The sequence below is a fragment of the Trichosurus vulpecula genome, chromosome 3, assembly GCF_011100635.1.
Source record: "Trichosurus vulpecula isolate mTriVul1 chromosome 3, mTriVul1.pri, whole genome shotgun sequence".
NCBI classification, from domain to species: domain Eukaryota; kingdom Metazoa; phylum Chordata; class Mammalia; order Diprotodontia; family Phalangeridae; genus Trichosurus; species Trichosurus vulpecula.
This window is the reverse complement of record NC_050575.1, coordinates 175,707,166-175,729,455: the sequence shown is the minus strand read 5'-3', so window position 1 is coordinate 175,729,455 and position 22,290 is coordinate 175,707,166. Positions and strand designations below refer to the sequence as shown.

At 38.9% G+C, this 22,290-nt stretch overlaps 1 protein-coding gene and 1 pseudogene across 3 annotated transcripts in view; one reads left to right on the top strand and one right to left on the bottom strand.

Moving 5' to 3' along the window:
* EXD3 (exonuclease 3'-5' domain containing 3) overlaps window positions 1–22,290 on the bottom strand; it is a 482,404-nt gene that overhangs the window by 407,580 nt on the left and 52,534 nt on the right. The gene's annotated exons all lie outside the window — the stretch shown is intronic.
* On the top strand, window positions 20,049–21,946 carry LOC118841905 (annotated as a pseudogene).

Below are 22,290 nucleotides of genomic sequence, written 5' to 3'. Positions count from 1 at the left end.
GTGTTGGAATACTTCTGTGATATAAAAAATGGTGAGCTGTTTGATTCAGAAAAACATGGAAAGATTTCGACCTATGAAGAAAGAAATGACAAATATGCATAGTACAGTACTGAATATATGTGTGTATATGTGCGCCTACGTGTGTTTATAGATATATATATACATATATATATATATATGTATATATATATATATCTACATTTAATTGAAGCCTTCTCTGGGGTGGGGGTGGGGGGCAGAGATAAAGTAAAAAGTACACAGCATAGAACAAAAGAAAACCTAGAAGGAAGCAAAGAAACGCTGAGTAGCTTTGAAAACAAAGTGTAGTATTTATTACATGGGTTTTATTGAAATGGAAATGTATTGTTTATATTGAATGCTCTTTTATGTTCTACTGTGTACATGGAAATGCTATTTTTTTCTTTTCTTATTTTGTATTTAAGTTTAAATAAATAAAAAACATGTATATCCACACAGAACAAATAGATTCTGAGGAGTCCATAGACTTCACCAACTGCCAAAAGAATCCATGACACAAAAACGGTTAAGAACCACTGCTCTAAATAAACAATATAACCCACAAATAGAAATAATTTTGCCTGTAATTTGTTTATGCTTATTCCCTCAACTTCCTTTTCTTATTACTAAAACTATCATTCCTAGAACTATATCAAATAAGAGCAATAATAATAATAATCCTTGCTTGATCTCTGATCTTACTGGAAAGATGATTCTTCATTGCAAATAATGTTGGGTCCTGGATTGAAATAAATACTATTTATCATGTTAAAGAAAATTCTATTTATTCATGTACTTTTTAGTGTTTTTAACATAGATGACTGCTGTTATATGACAGCTTTTCTCTTTACTTTTACTTTTTACTTCTCTCTTTAATTATGTGATATGGAGGGGAGAGGGAGAGAAAAGGCTATTTTCCAGAGTTGAATCATTCCTACATTCCTACATGGAAAGATTTCGACCTATGTCGAAGTCACAGTGAAGTCACCTAGTCACAGTGAAGTTTTAAAAATATGTTGCTACAGGGGCAGCTAGGTGGCTCAGTGAGTAGAGCACCAGCCCTGGAGTCAGGAGGACTTGAGTTCAAATCCGGCCTCAGATACTTGACACATGTACTAGCTGTGTGACCTTAGGCAAGTCACTTAACCCCAGGTGCCCTGCCAAAAAGCAAAAAAAAAAATATATATATATATATATATATATATTGCTACAGTGTTTTACTAATCATTTTATTCAATATTTTTGTATCAAAATTCATTAGCGATACTGGTTTACATTTTTTCCTTTTCAGCTTCATCTCTCCCAGGTTTAGCTATCAGGACCTTATTTATCTCATAGGAGTTTGATAAGGTACCTTCTATCTTTATTTTTGTAAATAATATGTGCAGCATAGAGGCTGTGTTCTTTAAATGTTTGAAAGAATTAATCTGCAAGTCCATCTTGGCTTTTTCTTGAGGCTTATTTATGGCTATTTCTTTAGGTATAATTTAAGGCTTATTCAATTTGTTTCTGAAACTGGAGTATTTACAGTTTCTATTTTCTGTTAACTGTAATATTTTATATTTTTATAAATATTCATTCATTTTATTTGTTTTCAGTGTGGTTGACACTATCATTCAGTTTGTCAGTCTTTCCCACCATTCTGCCATAAGCATTTTAAAAGCAGACAGTGGCTACAAAGGACTGAAGGCCATTTTGTATTTTGTCTGTTTTACAGGTTGCCATATTCTCTTGACATTACATTAATAGCCTGCAGACTCCAATGATACCCAGCAACTGGCTAGTGAGCTAGAGGAAGGTCCCCAACATGCTAGGTGGAACCTATGTGGCAGATTTACAGGTGGATAGAGACAAGAGCTATATACAATGATCCAGAATGGACTGGTTGTGATCCAAATAGATGAGGAGAGTTTCCAGATCAATGAGATCACTGATCCATCAAAGTAAGTCACTATATATAATGTTTTCCTGATTCTGCTTTATTTTGTCAGTTCCTATAGATTTTACTATTTCTCTCTAAATTTCTTACATTCTTCATTTCCTATGGTAAAATTAAATCCATTATATTTACATATAACATTTTGTTTAGCCATTTTCCCTCTGATGGGCACCCACACTGCTTCTATATTTTTGCTATCACAAAAAAAAAGTGCTCTTAACAAATATTTTAAAATACTTTATTTGGGATTTTTACCTCCTTGGGGTTATATGCCTGCTGGAGGGATTACTAAGACAAAAGATGAACAGTTTAATAAACTTTCTCATGTAATTCCAAGTGATTTTCTAAAATAGATACTCTTCCTATCCTCCAACAGCCCTGCCAAACCTGATTAGTTTCATCTTTTACCATCCTTTTCAATTTGATAGGTGTCATATAACTCCTCAGAGTTTAATTTACATTTCTCTTATTTCTAATTTTAAACATTTTTTCATATAGTTATTGATGGTTTACAATTCTCCATTTCCTATTATCTGAGTTATTTGATAGAAAAAGTCTTCCCATTCAAGTTTTTCTTCTTAGTCTAGGTGCACTGATTTTGTTCATACAAAACCTTTCTAATAACATATAGTCAAAATTACTTTGTCCTTTGTGATCTTATTTTGTCCTTTAATTACCTCTGTCCATTGTTTGATTTTGAAATCTTTCCTTAAATGTCATTTGAAAGATAATGGCTTCTGTTTGCCTATGGTTTTTTTTTTCCCATGATTTGACCTTTTATTGTTTATATGGAGTTTACCGTGTGATGTGGTATAAAAGTTGCTTATCTGAAATGATTTTCTGCCAAACTTTTTTCCAGTTTCCCCAGTAATCCTGTCAAACAGAAGTTTCTGCTTCTGGAAATTTATAGTTTCTAGAGAGTCCTTTAGTTTATCAAACACTGAGTTGTGTCCATTTGCTTCTGAATATTACTTGTCTAGTTTGTTACAATGATTTGCTTTTCTATGTTTAACTTGTACCAAATATTTTTTTTTGACTACTAACTCTCAAGTTATATTATAAATTAGTAATGCTAGGAAACTTTTGTTCCTTCAAATGAATTTTCCTATTTTGTCTAGCTATATAAAGTAACACATTAGTATGACTGATATAGTGTGAAATTTATAAATTAATATAAATTAATTTAAATAGTATTCATAATGTTTATCATAATTGGTATAAGAAACAGTGAGTATCTCTCCAATTATTTAAGTCTTCCCTTATGGCTACAAAGGGTGTTTTGTACCTTTATTTATATAAATCCTAAGTATGTCTTTGTCTTAGCTTGATTTCTAGATATTTCATGCAATTTGTCATTACTTTGAATGAAATTATCTTTAACTCTTCCATCTCCCTCAATTTCTACATCCGATCAGTTGTCCAGTCTTATAAATTCTACCTCTACCATATCTTAAAAATTTTCAGGGGTTCACTACTGCCTCTAGAATAAAATACAAGTTCCTCAGCCTGACATTTAAAGAACCCCAAAATTTGGCTTCTACTCATTTTTTCCAACTTTTTTTCATATTACTCCCCTTCACGTCCTCTGCTTTCTAAACAAAGTGGCTTGCTAGCAATTTTCTGACTTTAGCATGCCACCTCTCCAGCTATTTGGCTTTATACCCAACTGAAATGTATTCCCTTCTCACATTTCCCCTGAGAATCCCAAGCTTTCTTCAAGGCCCAATTCAGGAGCCACCTCATAGGAGGCCTTTCCTGAACATCCATTTGTTAGTGCTTTCTCCCTCCTGAAATGGCTTTGCATTATTACATAATGTAGTGCCTTAGGATATTGGAAGCTCCTGTAAGGAAGGCACTGTTTCATTTTAATTTTGTATCCCCAGAGCCTAGCAGAGTACCTTGCTTACAGTAGGTGCTTAATGAACATTTGATAGATTTGAAAAAGGAACCAAAAAGAGTGGTACACTATTAGTTTAACATTAACCTACATATACTATCATGTTGATAATGTCTACTATTTATTTCATTATGTTAACTAAATTCTTTGGAAAGACTTTGGATTAACAAAAGCCATTTCATAGGGAATAGATATTTCATTCTTCATAAACATTACTAGTTTTCACATATTGTATGAAAACATTAAACTCTTAAAAGGAAAATATCAATACCTATAGAAATATTATAGCTACACCAATAAACAATAAAGTTGAAGTTAAAACTGATACTGTCTTTGATTCAAATGATCATTCTAAGACAAAACAAAATTTTTAAAAGCCACAATGAAGCATCTGTCTTCTCTTCATTTCCTGAGCCTTTTGCTGGCTTAGTCATAACTTTGTTATTTAAATGCGGTTATGGGGCTGACAAAATTCCAAACTTAAAATGATTTTAAAGTAATAGTGCAGAATAATTTCAACACTTGACAGGTGATTATAACCAATGCATTTTGTCAAAGTGATAGGAAATTTCCTATCATTCCCTTGGTACTTAAAACACGTATTATATAATCTAGAACTTGATTCTAGATTGGCTGATATTGTTCTCTAGTCGCTCCTCCAATCTTGTATATGAAGTAGCAGGGCTTGATAAATATGAATGCTAATGTGACACATAATGAGGTTTACCCCTGAACAACTTCATCATCTTCTCCCTTGAGATCATCGCCTCCTCTCATTCACTTAAATCCTCCACTGTCATTACCACTGCTTCTGTTAACTCTTACATGGCATGGTGCCACCTAAGAGCTGGAAGGCAAGAATATTAGAGGCTCCTTTTCCCACACTCACGGTGAACCAGAGAGAATGGCTGTCTGAAAATTACAAGTTCTATGTGTTAATTTGTTTTGCTACAAGGAAGGAGGTTTTCAATAGGCCAAGAGAGTGTTCATAGGTGATGACAGTAATGCAGAAAAAGAAGGAAAAGAGCAATCAGACATTTTAAAAATACACATAAGAAAACAGAAGAAAGTTCAGAAAGGGACACAGACAAGCAGGAGAGCTTTGTTACTATTATTTTAAATTTAATGTAATATAAAAGCAGATTGTACATAACACAAGTTCACAGTTTCTTCCTTGTTTACTAAAACGTTTATGTTTGTCGATGCTTGTTAAGTTCATTGTAAAAAAGAAAAAGAGGTCTTTAATAAGTCTGACAGTTAAATAATCAATCAGCCCATCAACAAACACTATGAAGCACTTATGATGTATCAGTCAATATGCTAAGTGTTAGGGATACAAAAAAAAAAAGCAAAATCAGACCTTACCCTCAAGTAGCTTAAGTTCTAAGGGGAGAGATAACATCTACATAAACAGGCATATACAAAATACATACAGAGAAGACACAAAGTAACCTCATAGGGGAAGGGATTAATATCTAGGGGAAAAATAAAGGCCTGAAGAGCTGAGTCTTAAAGAAATCTGGAGGTTCTAAGAGGCAAAGGTGAATAGAGAGAGAATTTTAGGCATGGAAGAAGGCTAGTGCAAAGGCAACAGACGGGAGATAGAACATGATATGTGAGGAACAGAAATAGTCTAATAGGTTGAACCACAAAGTGTGTGGAAAAGAGTAATATGAAAGAAGAATAGAAAATAGGAAGGGGCCAAGTTGTAAAAGACTTTAAACACCAAACCAAAGAGTTCATATTTGATCCTAGAGCTAACAGGGAGCCACTGGAGCAAGGAGGTAATATGGTCAGGCCTACACTTCAGAAAAATCACTTTGGCAGTCATACAGAGGGTGGATTGGAGTCGAGGGAGACCCTCCTCACAGAGAAACCAACTGGGATATGATAATAATAGTCCAGGCAAATTGGAATGAAGGCCTGAACCTGGCTAGTAGTTTCGTGAGTGAAGAGAAAAGGACAGAGGCAAGAGATACGGAGAAGGAAAAGATAAGATTTGGCAAATGATTGAACATGTGAAATGAGTGAATGAGAAGTTGAGGATGACACCACGGTTGCAAAACCTGGGTGACTGGAAGGATGGTGGTAAAGAGTAATAAGAGAAATTAGGAAGAAGGGTAGGTTTGATAGAAGGGCAATGAACTCTGTTTTGGACATTTTGAGTTTGATGTGCCCATAGGACAAGTAGAAGGGTTAAAAAATGAGGAAATTCTATGCATTAATTTGATAAATGATACTTCTCATACTCTAGATAGAATGGGAAGGAGAGTGGGTTCTAGTTTACATGGCCAACATTATAGAGGACTACACATTTTCTCTGGTCCCCACTACCTCAAAAAAAAAAAAAAAAAAGACATGTGCCAGATATGTAGAACAATTTCAGTTGACTTCACAAGACAAAAAATAAGAATCCTCCAAGATAAATGCCTTATGAATTAACACTAGAGAATACTAAACCCTTTAAGCACCTACTCAGCATTCTAACCCTAATGGCCTCCATGCTTCTTCCAGGGATACACAAACTAACCGAACAGCCTGCACCAAGGACCCAAAAAGGCGATCCCCTTCTGCTACAGAGAATGACAGCAATCCCACCCTGCAAGTTAGACACCATTCACTCCAAGTCACATGAGGAAGAAAGGAAGAAGCAGCATGGTACTCTATCTGGAGTGACCTGAGGTCATAGGACTCCAACCTGGCAATCACTGATACAGCCCAGCCAGGAAAGGAAAGAATAAGAACCGGAGAAGGAATTGGGACCAGAAGCCAGGATGAGAGGATCAGTCCATTCCCACTGGAAGATACTTAGGTAGGGACTGAAGCCTGTGAAAACATAAATCTCCCAACAGAGAAGGCTGAGGGAGTTTTGCAGTTCAATCCCAATGAGTGATGCACCCACCATCAAAGAAAAAGATTCAGAAAAGGAGTAGTGAAGGACTATAAGGAAAAATGGCTGAAACCACCATAGATTTCAAAAGGAAAAAATTTTAATTAAAAATCTAAAGCACAGAGTATAAATTAACCCGGGAAATTCTTAAAAATAGAAGGAAGAATAAATACTAAACCCTCAAAGAAAATACAAAATTCTCTTAACAAACGTCACAAGACAAAGGAAAGTGAACCACGCCTAATGAAACCCTAAGAGAAGAATCCACAGGTCTCCTCCAGAAGAACAAAACAAAACAAAATACTGCTTCAAATACAGTAACTAAATTGAATAACTCCAAAGACAAACAACAAATTCCGCAAGTCTACAGAAAAAAGAAATGACTTCAAACATGAAAGAAAAGCAATTTTAACAACAAAACATCCACTAGATATTACAGAACAGAATAAAATACATTCCGAAAAATAAAAAACCTCAAGATGCAATCGAAAATGACATACCCTGCAAACCTGAGCCTAACAATCAATGAAAAAAGATAGGCAGTCAAAAAAGAGAGGCATTACACACACACATACACACACACACACACACACACACACACACACACACCCCAAGAGAATTTTCAAATATCCCAAACTACAGAAGCAAAAGGTAAACATAATTACCAAGAAAAGAATAAGTAATAGAATAAATTACTCCATGTCTGGAAGTTTTTTTTTTTTTAAGAAAAAGAAAGAAGAAGAATTGAGTTGAAGAAGATGTCAGTATAAGGAATACTAACAGCCTTTCCGATTCCCCAGAAGTCACAACTTTACATTGTGAGATCTCCATTTCATTTCCAAATAAATTTAAAAATAAACATATCTGATCTGGCAAGCACACTAGGCAAATAAAAAATGATTTCTGGATGACCTACTATTTTAGCCCTTTCATACAACATTTTTTTCTATTAGGAAAATAAATACTGAACAATATATTAGGAAAGACTGCCCTCTAGTGAAATCAACCTTTGATTTTTTTAAAAGCCACCAAAGAATAATAGACTAGATAAGGAAGAATAAGCAACAAGTAAACTCAATAACCAGTGTTCAATATCCCAATTACATAAATTACTTGGGGAAAAACTTACTATTTAACAAGAACTTCTGAGAAAAATGGAAAGAAATTTAGCAGAAATTAGGGTGAAAGCAACATCTCCTATCATATAAGCTGATAAACAATCTGAATATTAAAGGTCACACTATCAAAAAATTAGAAGAGACTGAAACCAGATAGCTTTCACAGCTATGACTAGGGTTGAAGTTCTTAACCAAATAAAAGACAGAGGTAATCATAAAAGATCATATACAGGGGGGTGGAGCTGCGAAGATGGCAGCTGGAAAGCAGGGACTAGGGTGAGCTCCCTGCCAAGTCCTTCCAAAAACCTATAAAAAATGGCTATGTACCAATTCTAGAACTGCAGAACCCACAAAATAGCAGAGGGAAGCAGGGCTCCAGCTCAGGACAGCCTGGATGGTTGCTGGGTGAGGTCTTTCGCACACGGAGCTGGGAGCAGAGCAGAGCCCAGTGTGAGCTGCGTGGACCAACCAGACCAGGAGCCAGGCAAAGCGGGCCCTAGTGCCCTGAATCAGTGAGCTGTGGCAGTTGCCAGAATTCTCAACTCACAAACACCAAAGACAACAGAGAATAACTGCAGAACCCAGGAAATAGCGGAGGGAAGCAGGGCTCCAGCCCAGGACAGCCTGGATGGTCTCTGGGTAAGGTCTATCCCTCACGGAGCTGGGAGTGGAGCGGAGCAGAGCCCAGTGTGGGCAGCACGGACCAACCAGACCAGGAGCCGGGTGGAGCGTGCCCTAGCGCCCTGAATCAGTGAGCTGCAGCAGTTACCAGACTTCTCAACCCATAAACACCAAAGACAACAGAGAAGGTTAGTGGGAAAAGCTGCTAGGGACAGAGTGAAAGAAGGAGTTCCCAGTTTGGCCACCACCTCGGGGGCAGAGGAGGTGAGACAGCTACAGAACTACAGCTGCAGTTGCTTCTGGCCCCAGGCCCACCTGGTGGGAGGAATTAAGTGGCGGATCAGAGCAGGAGTGCAGAGCCTGCTGAAGATCTAAGTCCAGTCCGGGTTGGGGGTTCTTGGGGAAGGAGGAGTGCTGGTGTGGCAGAGCTGGTGCATCCCCCCAAGCTTGGAACATAGTACTCTTTACTCTACAAGCAGTCATACCCCGCTGAAAAACTCAAGGGTCAAGTAAGTTGGCTGGGAACATGGTCAGGCAGCAAAAACGCACCCAGATTCAGTCTGAGACTTTGGAATCTTTCTTTGGTGACAAAGAAGACCAAAACATACAGCCTAAAGAAGTCAACAAAGTCAAAGAGCCTACAACAAAAGCCTCCAAGAAAAACATGAACTGGTCTCAGGCCATGGAAGAGCTCAAAAAGAATTTGGAAAAGCAAATTAGAGAAGTAGAGGAAAAACTGGGAAGAGAAATGAGAAGGATGAGAGAAAACCATGAAAAACAAGTCAATGACTTGCTAAAGGAGACCCAAAAAAATACTGAAAAATATACTGAAGAAAACAACACCTTAAAAAATAGGCTAACTCAAATGGCAAAAGAGCTCCAAACAGCCAATGAGGAGAAGAATGCCTTGAAAGGCAGAATTAGCCAAATGGAAAAGGAGGTCCAAAAGACCACTGAAGAAAATACTACCTTAAAAATTAGATTGGAGCAAGTGGAAGCTAGTGACTTGATGAGAAATCAAGATATTATAAAACAGAACCAAAGGAATGAAAAAATGGAAGACAATGTCAGATATCTCATTGGAAACACCACTGACCTGGAAAATAGATCCAGGAGAGATAATTTAAAAATTATTGGACTACCGGAAAGCCATGAGCAAAAAAAGAGCCTAGATATCATCTTTCAAGAAATTATCAAGGAGAACTGCCCTGATATTCTAGAGCCACAGGGCAAAACACAAATTGAAAGAATCCACCGATAGCTTCCTCAAATAGATCCCAAAAAGAAATCTCCTAGGAATATTGTCGCCAAATTCCAAAGCTCCCAGATCAAGGAGAAAATACTGCAAGAAGCCAGAAAGAAACAATTTGAGTATTGTGGAAACACAATCGGAATAACACAAGATCTAGCAGCTTCTACATTAAGAGATTGAAGGGCTTAGAATACAATATTCTGGAGGTCAATGGAGCTAGGATTAAAATCAAGAATCACCTACCCAGCAAAACTGAGTATCATGCTCCAAAGCAAAATATGGACTTTCAATAAAATAGAGGACTTTCAAGCTTTCTCAGTGAAAAGACCAGAGCTAACAGAAAATTTGACTTTCAAACACAAGAATCAAGAGAAGCATGAAAAGTAAAGTTGAACTGTATTGTTCACATTCCTACATGGAAAGATGATGTGTATGATTCATGAGACCTCAGTATTAGGGTAGCTGAAGGGAATATGCATATATATATATATATATATACATGTTTATGTATATATATGTATATGTGTGTGTATGTATGTACATGTAGAAAGAGAGAGAGTGGGCACAGGGTGAGTTGAAGATGAAGGGAAGATATCTAAAAGAAATAAAATCAAATTAAGGGATGAGATAGGAATATATTGAGAGAGGGAGATAGGGAGAGATAGAATGGGGTAAATTATCTTGCATAAAAGTGGCAAGAAAAAGCAGGTCTGTAGGAAGAGAAGAGAAGGCAGGTGAGGGGGAATTAGTGAATCTTGCTCTCATCAGATTTGACCTGAGGAGGGAATACCATACATACTCAATTAGGTATCTTACCCCACAGGAAAAAAGGAGGAAGAAGATAAAAAAAAGGGGGGGGGATGATAGAAGGGAGGGCAGATGGGGGTGGAGGTAACCAAAAACAAACACTTTTGAAAAGGGACAGGGTCAAGGGAGAAAATTCAATGAAGGGGGATAGGTTAGGAAGAAGCAAAATATCATTAGTCTTTCACAACATGAGTATTGTGGAAGGGTTATACATAATGATACGCATGTGGCCTATGTTGAATTGCTTGACTTCTTAGGGAGGGTGGGTGGGAAGGGAAGAGGGGAGAGAATTTGGAACTCAAAGTTTTAAAAACAGATGTTCGAAAACAAAAAAAAAAAAGTTTTTGCATACAACTAGAAAATAAGATACACAGGCAATCGGGCGTAGAAATTTATCTTGCCCTACAAGAAAGGAAGGGGAAAGGGGATGGGAGGGGAGTGGGGTGACAGAAGGGAGGGCTGACTGGGGAACAGGGCAACCAGAATATATGCCATCTTGGAGTGGGGGGAAGGGTAGAAATGGGGAGAAAATTTGTAATTCAAACTCTTGTGAAAATCAATGCTGAAAACTAAATATATTAAATTAAAAAAAAAAGATCATGTACATAATCTTGATTACCTGAAATGGAAAAGCTGTTGCACTTGCAAAATGAAGGCTAATCCTAAACTAGGATAAGAAAGGAAGCTGCCAATTTGAAAAAAAAAACTGTATCAAAAACTTTGATAATGATCTGATATCCAAGATATATATATATAGATAGATAGATAGATAGATAGATATAGATATAGATATATAGATATATATATACATACACATAGATATATATATATATATATATATATATATATATATATATATATGGAATTAAATATAGATATGTAAGTATTCCCCAATGGATAAGTGGCCAAAGGACATGAACAATTTTTGTGAAAGAACTACAAGCTATTAACAACTACAAAAAGACTGCTCCAAATCAGAAGTAATAAAAAAATATAAAACAAAACAACTCTGAGGTTTTGCCTCACACTCTGTAAACTGGCAGAGATGACCAAAAGCACACATATTTGATTTTGGAGAGGATATGAGAAAAAAGGTACACTGCTATCACACATAACTGATGGAGCTGTAAATTGGTCTAAACATTCTGAAAAGCAATTTGGAAAAGTAACTAAATCATTCATGCCCGCTTACAAAATATCCCACTATTTGTGGTTGTTGTTGAGTCGTTTCAATCATTTTGGAGTCTTCATGACCCCAGTTGGGGTTTTCTTGGCAAAGAGACTGGAGTGGTTTGCCACTTGCTTCTCCAGCTCATTTTACAGATGAGGAAACTGAGGCAAACAGGGTTAGGTGACTTGACCGGGATCACACAGCTAGTGTCTGAGGAAGAATTTGAACTCATGAAGCTGAGTCTTCTGGATTCAAAGCCCAGTGCTCTCTCTGCTGCACCACCTAGCTACCAGCATCCTATTACCCGGCATTTACTCCAAGAAGGTTAAAGACAGAAAGGATCAAAATATTCATTGCAGCATTTCTTGTGGGACAAAGAACCAGAAACAAAAAAGATATCTACCAACTGGGGAATAACTAAACAAATTATGGTATGTCATAATATATTATTGTATTATAAGAAAATATGAATATGAAGAATACAAAAAACTCTTAAGATTTATATGAACTGAAGCAGAATAAAGTAAGCAGAACTAGGAAAACAATATACATAATAATTTTAACAATGTAAATGGAAAGAACAAAAGAAGATGAAAAAGAAACTGAAAACTACATAATCATAATGATCAAGCTGGTCCCCAAAGAAATGAGAAAGTTCATCTCCCTCCATTCTTTGCAGAGTTGGGAGATGAGTTCGGAACACTGCACATACTATCAAATAGTTGATACATTGAATTGTTTTCTTTTTAGAAAATTTTTGTTATAAAAGATGACTCCCTGCGAAAGAGTAAAAAGAGGGATCTACTTTAAAATAAAGGTAATGTAAAAACAAAAGAAATCAACAAAAATCTTAGAAAGATAAATAAACTGATGAAAAGGACACAAAAACAAGACACCATATTAATATCTGCAGCGACCATTCCTATGGCTTTTTATTTGTACAAAACAAGTCAATGAAACCTATACCACTGCCCTGAGGTTAACACACTGAAACTATCTTAAAGGAGAAATCACATTATAATGAGCAGTTTGGCTTGGTCTAAGATCTCCTACTGAACTCACGCTATGGGGAAGAATATTATGGAATGTATTCTGCATACATCAATGCTTCAGTGGGTTTTTGAGCTCATCAGAATGTGGGTAGTCCCACTGTTCATTCAACAAGTATCCATTAAGCTTTGACTCTATCCCAAGGATGAGTGCTAGGTGCTGAAAATACAGAATCAAAAACAAACAGTCCCTGCCTTCAAGAAGCTTACATTCTACTGCGTGAAATAGCATATATACATACAACTCAAATAGATCTATGATATTATTAATTTGAATGTTCTCTCCAACAAACCATACAGATCACAACCCATCCATGCTTACTCATCATGTGTAACTTTTCTCCATATAAGTTGCTACAATGGGTCCAACCACTATGCTTTGACCTTCTTCCATCTATAAAGAAGCAAAAGGCAATAAGACTAAGGGCACAGGATCTCTATACAAGCCAAAGTCACTAATCTCAAGAACAGGAGGAGCAGAAACAAGTTATCCCAACTCTCCTCAGAAAATGACAAATCAAAATACTTCAACATCATAATGCCAAAAATAATACAAGAAAACTGCCCTGAACTTCAAAACACAGAAAACATAGCACAACAAACTCTGCAAGTATACATGGCATTACAGAGCCATTGCCAGGGAGGAGGTAATGGCAGACGGGACCAGACTGGACCTCATGACAGAAGTGGCCTGACAGTGGAAATGGGAAGAAAGCTAGAAGTGCTGAGAGACAGAGGCAAGGAGGGAGCACATTTCGGCCTGGAAGAAAGGTGTCTCATAAGAACGGTGGCCAAGGATGCCACATTCAGAATATAGCAAGTAGGCCAATTTAACTAAAACGTGTGAAGAGGAATGAAAAGGTAGGATTAAGTCAGACTGTAAAGGGCTTTAAATGACAAATGGAGAAGATTATAGTTCAACCTAGAGGCAGCAGGGAACCACAAGGACTTCTTAAATTGGGGAGTGATGTGATCAGACCTGTGCCTTAGAAATAACAATTTGAAAGCTATGTAGAAGATGGATTAAAGACAGGAGAGTCTTGAGGCAGGAAAACCAATTAAGAAAATACTGCAGTAGCCTAGGCAAGAGGCAATGAGGGCCCAAACTAGGGCGGTGACCACGTGAGTGGAGAGAAGAGGAAAGATGAGAAAAATGTTATGGAAGAAGAACAGAAAAGACATGGCAAACTACAAAGAGTAAAGAAGAGTGAAGAATCAAGGATTATTCCCAGTTTATGAACTTGAGTGACTTGAAAGAATGGTGACACCCTAGACAGAAATAGATATGGTTATGAAAGGAGGAAAAGATAAGGATAATTATTTTGTAATAATTATAATGATAATATTTTGATAATGATAATAATTATTTTGAATAGGCTAAGCTTGAAATACCTATGGGACATTCAGTCAGAAATGTAAATAAGCAAATGTTGATACAGAACAGGCACTCAGGAGAGTAGGGCTGGATATATCGTTCTCAAAGCACAAAGATGATAACCGAATCCATGGGAAGTGATGAGATCATCAAGGGACCAAACAGAAAGAAAAGAAAAAGGCTCAGAACAAAGCCTTAAGGGATGTACAGTTGGGGGCAAGGCATGGATGATCTAGCAAAGTAGCCTGAGGAGTGACCCAAGACATAAGGAGATGACCAAGAGAGTGTATTGTCACAGAAGTCAAAAGAGGTGATAGTCTACAGAAGGAAGGGATGTTCAACACTGTCAAATACTACAATGGGATTCAGAAGGACAATGACTCAAAAAAAGGCAATCCAACCCGCTCTTTTATTCCTATGCAATTCTTAACTCACTGTCCATCTGCAGTCCCAAATAGAATGTAAGGGAAAGAATACTGGGTTTGGAGTCAGAGGACCTGAGTTCAAATCCAAGTGGTGCCTCTTACTACCTACGTAACTTAGGCAAGTAACTTAACCTTTCTATGTTTCCATTTACTCGTATGCTAAAATTTGAAAGGACTGGACTAGATGGAAGAAGATCTTACCATCCACATAGAAGCCTTCTCCCTCCCATTTGGACTATGCACAGAAGCGTACCCTCTGATTTTACAACTCCATGACAATAACAAATACCTTCAGCAAATGCACTTCTCCCTGTTTTTATGTGTTGATGTTAAAAATCAAAAGGTTGCTAAAAAAGAATTGTACAAACTTTAAAAGACTTAAGAACTCTGATCAACAAAATAACCAACCCAGCTCCAGGGGATCACAAAGCATACTGCTCACCTCCTGACAAAGAGATCATGCACTCATTGTTACAAGTGTTTTGTTTTTCTTTTTTTAATGGAAGGGTTGTAGGAGGGAAAAAAATAGATTTTTGTTCATCAAAAAGTTTTTTAAAATATTTTTAATTAAAAAAGGCAAAAGGCAAAAGAGTTATAGAGTAGGAGGGAGAGCATATTAAGGAACTGATTAGTCCTAAGCAACACAAACTCTAGAGGTACACAAAAATATCTATAGCTCTTTGAAGTGGCAGTGAATGAGAATCTAAGGGAAATGTACTGTAAGTTGAAGAATGGATGAACAAGTTATGGTATATAAATGCAATGAAATACTATTGTGATGAATTCTTATCAGCATAATGACCAACCATGATTCCAGAAGACTATTGATAAAACATGCTACCCAGCTCCTGAAAGAGAGATGAGGGACTCAGAATGCAGAATGAAACAAAAAAATTTAGAGACATAACAATATAGAAATCTGTTTTGATTGCCTCTTCTGTTAGTTTTTGCCTATCATTAGTTTATAGTTTAGTAGTTTATATGGCCTCTTCTGGGGTTTGGGTTCTGTATTCCGAGGTAATCAGGCAACGACTTCTCTGTTTTTATTATTATTTTGTAGAGTGACAAACCGAAGAGATTGCGCAGGTAATAGAGATCCATCATCTTTTTACAAGTAAGTGCTTTTGGGAGGGACCGATCATGAAAATGTATAATTATATCCCTCACATTTGGAAAATTGCTTGCTAGTCATGGAGGCCCGAGGGTTGTACTTATTCTTGGGGTAGGTTCTCAGCAAAATTGTAAAGATTTCCCTCCTTTGCCCTTTCAGTGTTCTCTCTTCTTTCTTGCCTTTCCCTCTTACGATGAGAAAGGTTTCCAAGAACCACCCTTTAAGGCGGTATCTTATGCTACAGTGTTTTCTGACCATTTTCTTCACAGTGTATGTATCCTTAGCACCCTGCTTGGGGACCTGGCGGTAGTTAATCAGATAAATTGTTTCAAGGTAAAGTGTTAATGGTTTGTAACAGCTCATTTTCTTACTTGGTAACATCTGCAACTTTACGTGGCTTTATTGCTTTAACTCAGATAAGTAAAAACTATGGTAAACTTGGGCCCCCTGGTGGCTTAGTAGGCCGATGCTTTTGGTGATAGTACGGTTCCAGGCATGGCTAACACAATCTCTGGTAAAAGGGTGCCTTCATCTGATTTGTCAGAAGAATCACGCCCAGCAGGTTTTTAAGTTGAGCCAACTGCTGTTGGACATGGATTTGACATTCTGGCAGACAAGATGATTAGCATTAAAGAGAGGTATTTGATTGACTATAAATGTTTGTAATGGGTTTTGTTTTACTTGTTCTCAATATGGGAGGGGGAGGGAAGTAGAGGGAGAGAAGGCAGATTTTGGCTGATTAAAACAAATTTTTTTTAATTTTAATAGTAACTTGACTAAAGGCATAGATAGCATGCTTATCAAACCTGCAAATGACACAAAGCTGGGAAACACTGAAAAAATAGTTACAATTTGAAAAGAATGTGACAGCCTGAAATACTGGGTTAAATATATTAAGATGAAATGTAATAAATAAATATAAAGTATTTACCCATGGGTTAAAAAAAACCAACATCATAAGTAAAATATAGGAAGGCATGGCTAGGCAGCAGTTTGTAAAGAAAAGACCAAGGGATTTAATGGATTGCAAACTTAGTGAATCAAATGTGATATGGCAGCCAAATAAACTAATGCAGTCTTAAATTACACTGAGAGACAGTATCTGGGACTCAAGACCTGATAGCCTGATTATACTCTCAACTTTGGTCAAAGCACAGGTACAGCATTATTGGGTTCTGTTCCAGGTGTCACATTTTAGGAAGGTCATTGATAAACTGCAAAGTGGCCAAAGTATGGCATCCAAGAAGATGAAGAGCCTAGAAATCATGCTATATAAGAATCAAATGAAGGAAATGGGGATGTTTAGCCTAGAGAAGAGAAGACTAAGGGAGAACATGACAAATGTCTTCAAGTATCTGAAGATATGACATATAATAAAAGGACTAGACTTGTTCTGCCTGGCACCAAAGGGCAAAAATAGGGTCAGTGGGTGAAAATTACAGAGACAAACTTAGATTTGATCAAAATAAAATCTTTCCAACCATTAGTGCTAACCACAAGTAGAATGAGTGCCCTCAGAAGGAATTAGGTTCCCCTTTATTGAAGGTCTTCTAAGTCTAATTGACCATTTGTGGGGTATGTTGTAGAGAAGATTCTCATTCAGCTATGGATTGGGTTAGGTGACTCCTGAGTTCCCATCTAATTCTGAGATTCTGTGACTCTCTCCTACCCTTCTATACCTCCCTATGCTAGCTAATGCCAAAGATGGGCAAAGCAGATTATCATGTGGAAAGTCCCATTCAAATACAGTATTTCAGAGGACTCACAAAATGCCCAAATCTCCTTCTTGAGGAACTATGAGCCTGCTCATAATATTCCTTTCTCATAACATTCTCATCTCCCCTTCTGATAACTTTCTACCCCAAAGGCCCAAATTATAATATCTCTAACAGGAATCCCTTGTATCTTGGTTCTCTAATTTTCCCCCCTTATATTAGGAAAAAAAAGAGGACAGTCAAACTAAAAATCAGTCTTTGAGTGTGGCTAAAGCAACTGCTTTTCTTTGGAATTTAGTAAGACATGAAATCTAGACATGCAACACCAACATACTTGTTGCCTCAGTCCTTTCAAAGAGCTATCACTAAGCCTCTAATTCTGAATGAAAAATGAAATACTGAGTGACCCAGGGCCATGTAGGCAGTGACTAACAGAGAAACTAAGTGTGATGTAGTGAAAAGATTCTTGGTCTTGGAATAAAAAGACCTAAACACTGCCTCTTGTTGTTGAGTCATTTCAGTCATGTCTGACTCTTCATGACCCCATTTGGGGTTTTCTTGTCAAAGATACTGGAGTGGTTTGCCATTTCCTTCTCCAGCTCATTTTACAGATTAGGAAACTGAGGCAAACTGGGTTAAATGGTTTGCCAAGGGTCACACAGTTAATAGATATACAAGGCCACATTTCACTGGATCTTCCTGACTCCAGGCCCGGTGTTGTATCCACCGTGCTGCCTCATTACCCATAAACCCTGGCTCTAATAGTTACAATTTAGCAAGTCCTATTTTTTACCTCTTTAAGCCTCAGTTTTCTCATCTGTAAAACTAGAATAATACTACTTCTACCACCTACTGAGTCATAGTCATGATAGTGATTATTTTGTAAATGGTGAATACCATATAAATTTTATATGCTATATATAATGCTATATAAATTTTGAATGCTATATAAATTTTGAGAAATCAGAAATCAGCAGGAAAGAACAGATAAAGAGTGGAGTGAGGCCAAAACGGCAAAGTAAAGGCAGGGATTTGCCTGAGCTCTCCCCCAAACCCTCCAAATTCCTTTAATTAATGACTCTAAATTCTATTTTAAAAAAAACTCTAGAGTAGTAGAACCCACAAAAAGATGGAGTGAAAAATTTTTCGAGCCCAAGACAACTTAGAAGGTCAGAAGGAAAGGTCTGTTGTACTAGAATGAGAGAGATACAGTCCAGCACAGGCCACACTAGCATAGACTGGACCCCAAAAAGCCAGGTACAGGCCTCAAGGCAACTGAATCACTGGCAGCAGCGACAGTTTCCAGACCTCTCAGCCCACAGACAGTAAGGGGATTGGACAACAGCTCAGGAAGAGATTTACAGGGGTTCCTTTGCTGGCACCAGGGGCAGGGCTCTATTGCATTGCCTATACTTGGATCTGGGTCACAGTCCTGGGTCTTAGTTTGAGTGTGAGAAGGAGCACTAGCACAGCAAAGTTTGTGGCTGAAGGGAAGCAGGGATCCTGGTCACAGTCCCAGGGTTGAAAAGAGTGCTGATGGTTACTCACAAACCAATGAACAGTACAGTAGAGCAGTAAACACTTAACTCCTTAGATCATACCACCTTAGAAGAGGCAAAAACTTGCAAGTCCCCAGAATTACCTCTGAAAATAGTTGTAGAAAAAAAATGAAGCTTGGGACAGTGGCCCCTCCATTTGGGAAGCAGAACTCCACTTTAGCATAGAGTTAAAAGTCAAGAAATAGGATGGAAAATGAGCAAACAAAAGTGAAAATCCTGACCACAGAAAGTTACTACGGTGACAAGGAAGATCAAAACACAAACTCAGAAGAAGACAACAAAGTTGCTACATCCAAAGCCTCAAAGAAAAATATGAATTGGTCTCAAGTCAGGGAAGAGCTCAAAAAGGATTTTAAAAATCAAGTAAGAGAGGTAGAGGAAAAATTGGGAAGAGAAATGACAGTGATGCAAGAAAATTATGGAAAAAAGAGTCAACATCTTGGTAAAGGAGGCACAAAAAAAATAATGAGGAAAATAACACCTTAAAAAACAGAATAGGCCAAATGGTAAAAGAGGCACAAAAATCCAATGAAGGAAAGAACACTTTGAAAAGCAGAATTGGCCAAATGGAAAAAGACAAATATTCACTGAAGAGAAGAACTCCTTAAAAAGAACTGGGCAAATGGAAAATGAGGTACAAAAGCTCACTGAAGAAAACTGGGCAAGTGGAAGCTAATGACTTTATGAGACATTAACAGAATACAAACAATAAAACAAAATCAAAAGATTGAAAAAATAGAAGAAAATGTTAAGTATGTCATTGGAAAAGCAACTGACCTAGAAAATAGATCCAGGAGGGATAAAGTAAGAATTATTGGACTACCTGAAAGCTATAAACTGTGTGTTTGTGTGTGTACGTATGTGTGTGTATGCGTGTTTGCGTGTGCGTATGCGAGCATGTGCACCACAGTGTGTATTTGGGTCAGGGCACCTCTGTGGCCCCCATTGGGAGTGGGGAGGAGAAAGGGAGCAGAAGGGGAGGTTGATTGTAGAGCCAAAAAGGACGAATCTCCCTCTTCCCACCCCCTCCCTCTTCCCAACCCCGCCCCCCCCCCCCCCAGCCCTTGGCATGTAATCCTCCCTGGTTGACTTGAGACTAAGATGGCTGCCGTTGCCATGGCACCCAACCCAGTCCAGACCATCCAAGAGGAGGCAGTATATGTCATCTGCCTGGATTACTTTACAGATTCCGTGTCCATTGGCTGTGGGCACAACTTTGGCATGGTGTGCGTGACCCAGTTGTGGGGTGGAGAGGATGAGGAGGAGAGGGAGGAGGAGAAAGATGAAGGGAAACAGGAAGAGGTGGAGGCAGTGGGTGCCAGTGGTGGGTGGGACACCCCCATGCAAGAGAATGAATATGAGGGGGATATGGAAGAGGAGGAAGTGGAGAAGGAAGAGGATGAGGAGTTTTGGACCAGTAGCATCAATGGCCCTACCTGGGACAACATGGATTATCTGTGGAATGAGGATGAAGAGAAAGATTTGGACTACTACCTGGGGGATGTGGAAGAGGAGCTGAGGGGTGAGGAGGAGGAAGAAGATGAAGATAAGGAGGTGCTGGAGGAAGATGAAGAGGAAGAGCTAGAGCCAGCTACCCCTCCACCACCAGCCCCTGCTCCTAGGCATTGATTCACCTGCCCCCACTGTAGGAAGACTTTTCCCCGTAGGAGCTTTAGACCCAACCTACAGTTGGCCAACATGGTGCAGGTAATTCGGCAAATGCACCCGGCCCCTCGGAGAGGAAGCTGGGAAAATGAATAAGGCGTGTGCCCCAAGCACCAAGAGGCTCTGAAGTTGTCCTGTGAGGTGGATGAGGAAGCTATCTGTGTGGTATGCCGCGAATCCAGAAACCACAAGCAACACATGCGGTGCCACTGGAGGAAGTGGTACAGGAGTACAAGACCAAGCTGCAGGGTCATGTGGAACCATTGAGGAAGCACCTGGAAGCTGTGCAGAAACTGAAGGCCAAGGAAGAGAGGAGAATCATGGAGCTCAAGAGTCAGATGAAGACAGAGCTGGCAACAGCAGCTTTAGAATTTGGAAGACTGGTGCGGTTTCTGGCCGATGAACAAGATGGGCTAGAATGGCACTTATGGGAACAGCATGAAGCCCAACTAGGGTGAGCAGGAGCCACAACAGGGTGCCTCGGGGAGCAAGCTACACAGCTAAGTCGACTGCTGGCTGAGGCCCAAGAGCGAAGCCAACAAGGAGGACTTTGGCTGCTCAAGGACATCAAGGAGACTTTTAACAGGTATGAGGAGGTACAGCTGCAACCTCCAGAGATCTGGTCTCCAGAGATCTGGTCCCCAGATCCCAGCCATTCCCACAGTCATGACTTCTTGACAGATGCCATCATGAGGAAGATGAGCCAGATGTTCTGTCAGGCTGCCCAAGCGGACCTCACTCTGGATCCTGATACTGCTCATCCAGCCTTAGCTCTATCACCAGACCGACATGGAGTCCTTCTGGCAGAGTGGCGCCAGGAACTCCCTGACCACCCCAAACGATTTTCAGCTGAATGCTGGGTGCTGGGTGCCCAGGGCTTCCACTCTGGTTGCCACTATTGGGAGGTGGAGGTGGGGGCGTGGCATGGCTGGGCTGCAGGGGCTGCTCGTGAGTCAACTCATCACAAGGAGAAGGGGGAACCAGTAGGGAGTTCTGGGGGTGGTAGTGGGGATGCCACACCATCCCGCCACCATCATCGCTGCAGAAGGCCCCATTTGCCCCAGCAGCCAGTACTTCAAAGGGAGGTGTGGTGTGTGGGTACCAATGGAAAGAACTACCAGGCACAGAGCTCAACTGAGCAGACACCTTTGAGCCCTGGTGAGAAGCCACACCAGTTAGGGGTATACCTGGACTATGAGGCAGGATGACTGGGCTTCTATAATGCTGAGACTCTGGGACATGTACATACTTTCTCAGCTGCCTTTCTGGGTGAGCTGGTCTTCCCCTTCTTCTGGATGATTTCCAAGGGCACCTGAATCAAACTCTGCCCCTGAAGGATAACAGTGCTTGCTTCTCCTCCCCCAAAATTCCCTTATCTTAATTAGGGGTTAAGGGTGGGTCCTCAAGTTAGGGAGGTTGGTTCTCTTCTACACTACTCTCTTTTTCTCCTAGGTTTCCACCTCTAGTTTTCATTCTCCTACCTTCTCTGTCCTCTCATCCTTGTCTATAGCTGGGTATGGGTCCCTAAAAAGGAAAAAATTGTGAAAACAATCTGCTTTCTCCCCCATCCCCTGGTCTGTTTTCTACTCCCCCTCTCCAATTTCACCTCTATTACTTGTCTACCCAAATGAATTTTTTTAGGGAGGGGAACATTTTTTTTTAAATGGGATGAGACTCC